The sequence below is a fragment of the Camelina sativa genome, chromosome 20 (genome assembly GCF_000633955.1).
Source record: "Camelina sativa cultivar DH55 chromosome 20, Cs, whole genome shotgun sequence".
Taxonomy (NCBI): domain Eukaryota; kingdom Viridiplantae; phylum Streptophyta; class Magnoliopsida; order Brassicales; family Brassicaceae; genus Camelina; species Camelina sativa.
In genome coordinates this window covers 21,939,709-21,951,218 of record NC_025704.1, presented here as the reverse complement: position 1 = coordinate 21,951,218, position 11,510 = coordinate 21,939,709, and positions in this window count along the sequence as shown.

Sequence of the window (11,510 nt, the reverse complement as noted above, 5' to 3'; positions counted from 1 at the left end):
CTTCCTCCCTAGTGAGCTTGTTTAAAGTCACTAAGCTTGACTTTGGTTGCCTTTTCAGGCTTGGTCTAGATACCAAGGAGGTAATGAAATCCTCCCTGGCACCTCTTGATCACTATGAAGTTGACTCTTGATCACTTCACCCTTAACACACAAACCATATTTCTTCTTGATTTTGAGCCTTGGTCTTGCCTTCCTCAAAGACCTCTTGTTTAGCTTGACTTGGAGATCCTTCACCAATTCAGTCAACTCTTGAACTGAACCCTTAAGCTTTCCCACTGAATCCTCTTGAAGAGAGGGCTTAGCCTTTGGAGTTGCCACTTCACTTAAGCCTTCATGACCACCTTTGTCCCTGATAGTAAAAGGTTGATCATCAATGGTAGGAAGGTTGGTTGGGTTATAGATGTCAAACTTCATGGTTATACCCTCAGCAATGTTCAAGGTCACAAGACCTTCCTTAACATCTATAACAACTCCAACAGTGGCTAAGAATGGCGTCCCTAGAATGATAGGATCTTCAGGCTCCTTATCCATCTCTAGAACCACAAAGTCTGTATGAATCCTTGCTTTTCCTATCTTGACTGGAATGTTTTCCAACTTACCAACCACATCTCTGTTTGACCCATCAGCTAGGCATATGTAAAGGTTGGTGGACTTGAAGTCAGTGTGCCCAAGCTTTTGTGCTATAGAATAGGGCATCACATTGATAGATGCTCCCAAGTCACATAAGCACTGGTTGTAGTGAAGATAGCTAAGTGTGCAAGGCAGATAGAATGGACATGGATCCTTCAGTTTAATTGGGATGATAACTCCTCCAAGGTCTTCAAGATCCTTCTCATCTTGAGCTTGAGCCTTCTTCTTTGACAATTCAAGCAAAAAATCCTTATAGAGAGGATATGGATCATACTGTTCCAAGGCAGGTCCTCTCTCTTCTTCTTGGTAAACAATGATAACCTCTTGTATGGCCATCACTTCCTCTTGTTTCTCAATCACAACCTCTTCCCTCAAAGCTTTCACTTCCTCTTGTTGCAAAGCCAACATTTCTATTTTCTCAATGATTTCCCTTAATTCCTTAAGCTTCTGTGCCTTGAAACGTNCCCATCAGCTAGGCATATGTAAAGGTTGGTGGACTTGAAGTCAGTGTGCCCAAGCTTTTGTGCTATAGAATAGGGCATCACATTGATAGATGCTCCCAAGTCACATAAGCACTGGTTGTAGTGAAGATAGCTAAGTGTGCAAGGCAGATAGAATGGACATGGATCCTTCAGTTTAATTGGGATGATAACTCCTCCAAGGTCTTCAAGATCCTTCTCATCTTGAGCTTGAGCCTTCTTCTTTGACAATTCAAGCAAAAAATCCTTATAGAGAGGATATGGATCATACTGTTCCAAGGCAGGTCCTCTCTCTTCTTCTTGGTAAACAATGATAACCTCTTGTATGGCCATCACTTCCTCTTGTTTCTCAATCACAACCTCTTCCCTCAAAGCTTTCACTTCCTCTTGTTGCAAAGCCAACATTTCTATTTTCTCAATGATTTCCCTTAATTCCTTAAGCTTCTGTGCCTTGAAACGTCCTAGGAATGGTAGAGGCGGTTTGTAAGCAGGAGGGATGTACTTAGCAGGCTTGACAGCTTCTGATCCTTCAGCTCGATCGACCACTCGAACACTCACTCGGTCGAGTGTATGCTCGAGCACATGGTCGAGTGCACTACCGGATTCAGTCTGCTTTGCACAAACTTCACTCTCAACTTCAAGAAATGACCAATCCTTCCCATCTTGAACATCATTGTCCTCAGTGACTTCTTCATCAAAGATATGAATGGCTTTTGCAGTGAACTCCCTTGGGTTTTGAACAGCTTTTCCAGAGAGTTGGTTGGGCTTAGGAGCTGAAGTAGAGGCAAGGTTGCTCTCCATAAACTTCACTCTAGAGTTGAGACCTTCAAACTTCATGTTAAGGTCATTATACTGGGATGTGAGCCTTTGATTCAACTCAGCAAACTGTTTAGCCTCCTCAATTTTTCCATTGGTTTGCCCAATCAACAAATGTTGCATCATGGCTCTTAAGTCTTGTTCCTGGCCTTGGTTAGTCTGAAACCCTGGTGGGGGACACAATTGGGGCTGGAACACTTGATGCTGCTGCTTGGGTGCATAGTTGGTTTGTTGTTGAGGCTGTTGAGGTGGATAGACTTGATCTTGGGGATTTGCCACATTGGTGCTTCTATAGGAGATGTTGTTGTTCTTGAACCCTCCTCCTTGGTTGTAGCCTTTGAATCCACCCTGGTTTTGCATATAATAGAGCTCAGCAAATTCTCTCTCCCCCTCTTGAAATTGAACCTCTTCTTCACCAATGAAGTGAATGGACTTTTGTTGGCTAAGGAGGATCTTGTCAAGCTTCTCATTGACCATCTTCAAATCCTTCTTGTACTTGTCCTCTTGATCAGTGGAGGTGGACCTTATGGTTCTGTCATAGTCCTCATTGTAATTGCCATCTGACTGAGCAAGATTTTCAACCAATTCCCATCCTTCTTCCACATTCTTGTTGAGGAAGTTGCCATTTGAGGCTGTATCAAGAAGCATTCTGATCTTGGGAAGCACTCCTCTATACAAAGTACTTAGTAGGGAGTCATTGCTGAAGCCATGGTGAGGACACTGAGTCTGGAATCCTTTAAACCTCTCCCAAGCTTCACAAAAACTCTCATTATTCCTTTGAGCAAACCCATAAATTTCATTTCTCAATCTAGCAGTCCTAGCATTCGAGAAGAACTTTGCCAAGAAAGCCTTCTTGCAAGCATCCTATGTGGTTATTGCTCCAGTTGGAAGTGTCTTCTCCCAGAGATGAGCTTTGTCTCCAAGTGAGAAGGGGAACAGCCTTAGCTTGAATCACTCACTCCATTGATCTTTGTAAGACCACATATCCTATCAAACTCATCAAGGTGGTCTAGGGGATCCTCCATTTGCAACCCATGGAACTTGTTGGCTTGAATCATGGAGATCAATCCACTTTTGATCTCATAATTGTTGTTTGCTACTGTAGGAGGCACAATACCATCTCTCTGGTTATGTGTGTTTGGTGCATCTCCAGCACCAATGTTTCTTGCCCTTGGAGCTTGTTGATCTTGTTGCTCCATTAGCACTTGTTGTTCTTGTTCCTGATAGATCCTTGTTCTCTGCTGCCTTAGGTCCCTTGGTGGTCGGTTGATGTGATCTAGGATTCTCTGAAGATTGTGATGACCCTTGGACCTTGTTTGCATCAACAAGCGCGAGTATAGACTCGGACAGGCACTCGGTCGAGCACAGGCTCAAGTGGGTGGTCGAGTCGACTGGGAAGTGATGTCTATTTGTATCCGGCTTCTGACTCGATCGAGTACTCGATCACTCACTCGGTCGAGTGGTGGTCGAGTTGATGGTCGAGCTGGTACCTGAAACTCAATCACAGACAAGCAGGAGAAGAAGCGAAATCAGTTGCAAACAAGTGGATAAACGAACTTAATCTTAGACTTCTATTGATCCTAATTGTCACAAAATACACTCAAATGGGCAACAGCGCCAAATTGAGACACATATTTTTGTGGATGGTGATGAATGGATATGATGGATGAGATATGAATGATGATGAATGAATGAAGTGCATGGTGTTTCAATTCCCCTTATGATGTTGCAGTATAAGAGATGTCAATCCAATCTGAGTGTTTGCAAGCAATCAAGATGTGCATAAATGTNGGGGAACAGCCTTAGCTTGAATCACTCACTCCATTGATCTTTGTAAGACCACATATCCTATCAAACTCATCAAGGTGGTCTAGGGGATCCTCCATTTGCAACCCATGGAACTTGTTGGCTTGAATCATGGAGATCAATCCACTTTTGATCTCATAATTGTTGTTTGCTACTGTAGGAGGCACAATACCATCTCTCTGGTTATGTGTGTTTGGTGCATCTCCAGCACCAATGTTTCTTGCCCTTGGAGCTTGTTGATCTTGTTGCTCCATTAGCACTTGTTGTTCTTGTTCCTGATAGATCCTTGTTCTCTGCTGCCTTAGGTCCCTTGGTGGTCGGTTGATGTGATCTAGGATTCTCTGAAGATTGTGATGACCCTTGGACCTTGTTTGCATCAACAAGCGCGAGTATAGACTCGGACAGGCACTCGGTCGAGCACAGGCTCAAGTGGGTGGTCGAGTCGACTGGGAAGTGATGTCTATTTGTATCCGGCTTCTGACTCGATCGAGTACTCGATCACTCACTCGGTCGAGTGGTGGTCGAGTTGATGGTCGAGCTGGTACCTGAAACTCAATCACAGACAAGCAGGAGAAGAAGCGAAATCAGTTGCAAACAAGTGGATAAACGAACTTAATCTTAGACTTCTATTGATCCTAATTGTCACAAAATACACTCAAATGGGCAACAGCGCCAAATTGAGACACATATTTTTGTGGATGGTGATGAATGGATATGATGGATGAGATATGAATGATGATGAATGAATGAAGTGCATGGTGTTTCAATTCCCCTTATGATGTTGCAGTATAAGAGATGTCAATCCAATCTGAGTGTTTGCAAGCAATCAAGATGTGCATAAATGTCTAAGTCAAGCCAAGTATGAAGGATGTTTGTCACTAACAACCTATTGATGAAATGTAAAATGCAGAAAGTAAAAGCTACTAAGATAGATGCTAAATGTAAAGAGAACAGACTAATCAAAGCTATGATGAAGCAAGAACAGAAATAGAAACTGTAGTAATGCAAGTAATGAACTAATGCAAGGCAAGTAATGAACATGATACTAAGTGAATGCAACAGAAATGCAACTAAAATGAAATAGGAATTGAGACAGAGCAAACACAAAGCATAAACAAGAATTATGGGGATGAGCTCGAGCAAGCACTCGATTGAGTGTAGATCGAGTACAGGGTTGAGCTGGACAAACGCGAGAAACAGAGCAATGCAAGCAAAACAGATCAATACAAAAGCGAATCAAACAACGATCAAACAACATGATTTAAGCTAAGAAATCAATAAACAAGGAAGGTCTTGAGGAGGGATTCATGGGCTGGACTAATGATTGAGGTCATCTAACTTGGTCAACAAATCTCAAACAACTTGAGCTAATCTCTAGACAATGATTTCCTAGAACATGTTAATCCACTCTCATGGGAAAAACAATCAAGCTCATATATTTCTAGGCTTGTTCTCACAAAGCAAAGAACTTATACAAGCAAGCATTAAGCAACATATCATCTATAGTCAATAATCAAACAAGACATCTAATCTCTTAGCATGCCTAATGAAAATCTCTAGATCTAGTATTATCTTTGCACCTTAGACATTGGTGTCATGCTAAGAGGCTTGAGATCAAACCCTACCCTCTCAGTTATAGGATCAGCATTAAGAACATCTAGCCTAGAAGAGATCTACAACAATCAAGCTTGACCAAATCAAACAAACCTCAAACACAATCCAGCCTAACCCATCCTCAAGATCCTAAACAACTACTCACAAGCACACATGATGAACAACAAAGTCATAAACCCAGAAAATACAGAAACTTGCATCAATAGAAAGATAAAGCAAAGATCTACAATAGTGAAGAAGGAATCAAACTCGAATTCTCAATATTTTGAAAATTATGAAACCAACAAATATGAGGAATCTCTTGTTTTTCTCCTTCAAGGAGGTACAAGATCTAAGAAAATAAAAGTGCAAAATTAAATAACTCCCAAAAGGGCAAATACTAGGTTTGAGAAATATCTAAAAAGCTGGACTCCTTGGTGGCTGCAGGGTACAAGGCATTATATAGTAAAGGAGTGGAAGCCCTAAAAATGCTAAAAGAAAAATAGCTAGGCGGCTCGGTCAGCTCGACCTGGTGCTCGGTCGAGTGACCGGTCGAGTTGGTTCCTCTTGTGCATCTTCCACTCGGTCGAGTCCATCTCCGCACACGGTCGAGTTTCTGGTCGAGTGGGCGGTCGAGTGGAACTCCGGACCTTAGTTCTTCAGCCCTAACTCCCTTGCTTTCCTCTCTTGATAGCTTCATTCTTCTTCAGCATTGCTTCCATGCTCATTAGGCTCCAAAATCACCTGTTTATGCATGAAAAGATGCAAATGCAATGCAACTATACTCTAATGCATGAACGGTCCTAAAGCTATGCAATAATGGTCAAAATAACTAGCAAAAGATGCAAAAGATGTGAATATACTAAGGGAAAACAGGGTAAAATATATGAACATCACTATTGTTTGCTGTAACTTGAAGCTTTTCCACTCTGTTGAACTACACAACCTCTTCAAGAGGTTTACCCTGTTCCAGCCCTGTTGCACTACACAACCACTAAACATTGTCTGCTCTGTTTCCAGCTCTGTTGTACTTTAGGTTTACTCAACTGCTATATAACTTTGCTCCGTTATAGTTCCGCAGCTGATTATGGATATCTTGGCTGAGTTCTCACTTCTTGGATCTTCACAATAAGACTCCAAGGTTCAGCATGTCACTTTATTCCATGTGACTTCACATTGAGTTGTCTTGGCTGTGGTAGATTCTCTGATTCTCTATCTGAGGAATCATTGAGTCTGTGTCTGTAGCTGGTTACACATGTTCCAGCTTGTTCAGTGCTTCTATGTCTGAACATGTGTTTGTGTCAGACTTGTTCACTGCAACATTCACTGAATCTGAATCTGTGTCTGTACGTTTGGTTGTATCAGGTTTACTCATTGCTTCTTGATCATCTTTCTTGTGTTGTATAACCAGTAACAACACCAATATATCTTCAGTTGTCACCGAATAACTTGTTGCTCATGGCTCTTTTCAGAGATCCAGGTGAAGATTAGATGCGAAACTAGTGGTGTTCGTAGAGGTGCCTTAGAATAGTTTTTATGAGTTTTTTAGTTCATTTCAATTTTTGTGTAAGACTTCTTTCTCTTTAAATTATGTTTTGAGGTGGATTTCAGAATTGTCAGTTATGAAGTGTTTTAAAGACGCATTCAATGGATAAGATGTTGGAATCTGCCACCTTGTTGGATTAAAAAAGTGTGTAACAATTTTGGTAACAGAGCAAGAATAGGGCAATCCGGTAGTGTTCCACAGGTCTAAACTATCGCTAAATGGTTATAATTTTGAAAGGGTTTTAAAAATATTTTGGAATTGCTTGACATGAAAATTTTCCTTTATATTGTTTGTATATACAATATGTTGCAATGGTTTTGAAATAAAAGTTCTCCTTTATATGTTTTTGTTGTTCTATTCATTTTCCATGGAGAGTATAAATAAACTACTATTGCTACACTATTTAAATAACTAATTCATGCAATACTATTAACTATCAAGATATCAAATCTACAAATGATAAGCATATCAACAAGTTTATATATATATATATATATATATATAATTAGTGAAAATATACCAGTTTGACACAAATTTGGCAATTAATTGCTAGATTAACACTCCATCCTATCCAATAACTAGTATGACATAAATTTTAGGTAAAAAGACTAAAAACCCAGATTTTTTAAAAAAAAATTTTTTTTTTTGTAAAAAACGAAAAACCAAAAAAAATAATAGTATTTGATATTTTGATTTAAAAATATGATTAATAAAAAATAAAAAATGTTTAAAAATATGATGTTTATATTTTTAATATAATTAATAAAAATAAAATATGATTTAAAATATAATTTATAAAAATAATATTCAAAATTTTGTTTATAAAAATATTATGTATAAAGATATGATTTAAAAATATGAAGTTTAAGATGATATAGTTTAAATAAGTTTTATAAAAATATAATGTATGAAATTATAACTAAAAATAATGTATATAAAAATATTAAAATAATATTATGAAAATATAATATAAAATATATAAAAATAGGATTTTAAAATATGCTGTTAATTTTTTAATATGATTTAGGAAAATAAAAATGTATAAAATATGCTTTAAATATATGAGTTTAAAAATATCATTCATAATATGATTTATCAAAAATTTAATTAATAAAAATATGACTGAATATAACTTAAAACAAATCTGTTGTCACTATATTTATATTTTACATCTAATAAATATGTTATCAAACACCAGATTTTTGGAAGCAAACAAAAAAACTGTCATAACTTAAACAAATTTACCATAACATATGGTATTCACTTAGGTCATTTTAGCAATTTTTTAAAAATGTTATAAATCTGTTATCAAACGACATATTTTTGTTTAAATTTAAAAATCTGTCATAACTTAAAACAAATCTGTTATCACTAGAGGTCAACTTAGTAATTATTTCTCTGTTAAAAAATATGTCATGTTACGTCAGATTTTTAATCAAGAAAATAAATTTGACATAACTGTGAAAAATAAATCTGCCAGCCATTATATCAAATCTGTCATATATTGTGAAAGTATGTGGTATTTTTATAAATAAGTCTGACATAAAAAATAAATCTGTCATCAATTATAAATTTGTCATAATTGTAATTAAAAAATCTGTCGTCCAAAATAAGTCTGTCTTACAAAAATAAACCGGTTGTGCAAAAACAAATCTGTCATACACAAATTAATCTGTTACAACTAGTCCGGCAGACTTTTGAAAATATTTTAATTTAAAAAAAAATAATTCTGGAAGGGTAAATTTGACTTTATTTTTTTTCCTAACAAAGTAAACAAGGGTATTTTAGCAAAAAAATAACTTATCTAACCCTTACATTTTATGAGTTACTTTAGTAATTAACCTCCTAATTTGGGTCAATCTAGTTTTTCTCCCATATAATTAACATAGATCACAAAAGTCCTCTAAAGTTGGCCAACACAAGTTTTAAATGCCCAACATAGAGTGCAAATATTCAAAATTTTCTCCTCTCTCTCTCCCTTCTCTCTAAAACAAAACAAGTTTTTCTCCGCCGTTGTTTGCCTCTCCGGTTGCCTTTACGGCGCCGGGGAGGGCTCCCCTCCCTGTTTTCTTAGCTCTTTGGTGACCTCTCCTCAGCGTTCCCCTCTCTGGATGTTGCAACAGTCCTCCATTCCGTTTCTGGGCTCTGGGTAGGTGGTTCCGTTTCAGATTTGGTGCGTTCAGCGGCGAGATGTTTGTGGGTGGTCGCTGGAGCTTCTACCAGAGCGTGTGTTTGAGTATTTCACCGCTCTAGCAAGTTTCTCCGGCGGATCTGGGTTGAGGGTCTCGTTGTGCATCGTTTCTCTACGGTGGTTGTTGGCTCTGATGAGTGTTAGAGATCTGGGTTCTCTCTGATCGGTGAGTCTCAGGGATCAGTCTACGGCGGTTCTTGTCGTCAAAGTCGCAGATCCTCTCTTTTTCCAGTCGGTTCGCTTGTTCTTCTCCGGGATCTGGGTTCGTAAGGTGAGTTGGTTGCTGGGCTGTGCTTCATTGAAGGACTGGGAGTCAAGAAGCAACAGGAGAGAGGGAAGCTTTCTTCTCCGGCCGGAGTGGTGTGATTTTTCCGGCATGTGTTGCGACTGTGGCTTTTTCCTAGCAGTCGTAGGGCTTCAGATCTGGTTCCTCCTGGTATGAAGACGCCATAGGANGTATGAAAACGCCATAGGAGATGCAGATAAGTCCTTCACGGCTCAACCGTTAGGATTAGTGGCTGTGGTAGTGGTGGAAGACACATGTTGATAGGTGGGTTTTCCGGTGAGTGTCTTGGTGGTTAACAGTAGATCCTTTTAGGATCTTAGATGGCTTTCATGGGTTATGGTTGTTGAGAGGATGGTTTGAGCCACCTACTCTCTCCAGCCTCCGTGTTTAGTATCCACCAGACCGGATTGAAGTCAGCTTTGCCTCGGGAAGTTTTTTCGGTTGAATGGATTCGGAAATCAAGAGCTTGGGTCCGAGTATGTCGTTTTGCTAGGTCGGGGATTCGATGTTCATTGGGTGGCGGAGAGTCGGAGGGTTGATCTATTCTGAAAGTTTTGTGGTGGGTTTGACTCGCCGTTGGTGAAGGCTATGCGACGGGATTTGAAAACTCCGGTTAAAGAACTGGATCCGGCGATGAAGTCACAAAGCGGTGGGACTTGTTTTCGTCGGTGCTAGTAGATCTGATCCTCTGCCTCCGTTTAACCGCCCGGAACCAACCTTGTTTTTTTCTCTGTTTATGTTCGCCAGAAAAATTACCAATTTTGTAACTGTTGTTTTCTTGTATTTTCAGGCCTAAGCCCAATTTGGGTAGGCCCATTAATAAAACTAAAATTAAAATTAAAAAAAAAAAAAAAAATTATTCAAAATTTTGCCGACCAAGTGCCTTAGTTAGAATTTTTGCGATATTATATACTTGGTTGTGTGTGCATGTGTCGTGGATAGTTTCATTCTTGAATAGTTATAGCTTTGAGAACCGTGTGTTAATCAACCTCAATATGTTTAACATTCGTGCTTATCCTGATGTGCAATAAGTTGTCTATTTATTGTAGAGAAATCGTCTAATGTTGTACCACACAAAGATCACCCACTTCAACTCACACATAGCAGCTGATATGTGATATCGATCTATACTTAGCATCCGTTGAAGATTGGGTTTTCCCTAGGATATAAGAGAGTCCGATCCAAAGTACAGTAGCTACTTAAGAGCGAGCTAAGTGACATTTTTTTCGGAGACGAACTTTCTAATCCTAATTGAAATAATTAGCTATAATTAAATCACAATATACTCTTATAATAATTGCATATCCTAGATTTCGTTGAGGAATAGTACTATATACAATGCTTCCCTCTTATAAGTGACCAAATCATGGTGGTTGTAAAATGAGAGAAAAAACAACATGAACAATGTAGCAAAGTTTAGGCTCTTAATCATGATATATATTTTAGAGGCCCAACCAGGGAAATTGTTGATGTCAGATCTCGCACAATTCAAAACACGTGAAACTTTTTAAGCTTTGTGATATTCTTATGCTTGGCTTGTCAATGGATCAATAGTTATACAATGGAATGGTGTTTTAGCCTAGGTAGCAGAAAGTTTTATCCGAGGTACACTTTCCCCGCCCTTCGGAATCAGAATTAGAATAAGAAGCTCTTGGAAGCTTTCAGAATCTCGTTTCTATGGCACTTCCAAAAAATCATCATCGGAAGCTCGTTGGAAGCTTATGTTTCCGTTTTGGAAGCTTGCACATCCAAATTTGATATTTGATATTACAAATAAATAAGAAACTCATAATCTATAGTTTTCTTATACAAAAATATCCCATTATGATTTATAATTTTTGCATACTAATCTTTGTAATTATTTTTAACTCTTTTAGAAATGTAATAGTGACATGAATTATATGTGAAATGTTGGAAGTGACTAATTAAGTTAAACTAATTTTGAGAGACTTGAATTTGATGATTTCTCTTGACAATATATATATATATATATATATATATATATTTTAGTTGAGTTATCTAAAATTTTATTTATTAGATTTAGGTGGTTCACTAAAAATAGTGAAATAATATGATGTTTAATTATATATATATGTGAATATTTATATATAGTTTCCAACACATTCTCGCTACTTTAAAAAAAAAAAAAAAAAAAAAAAATGT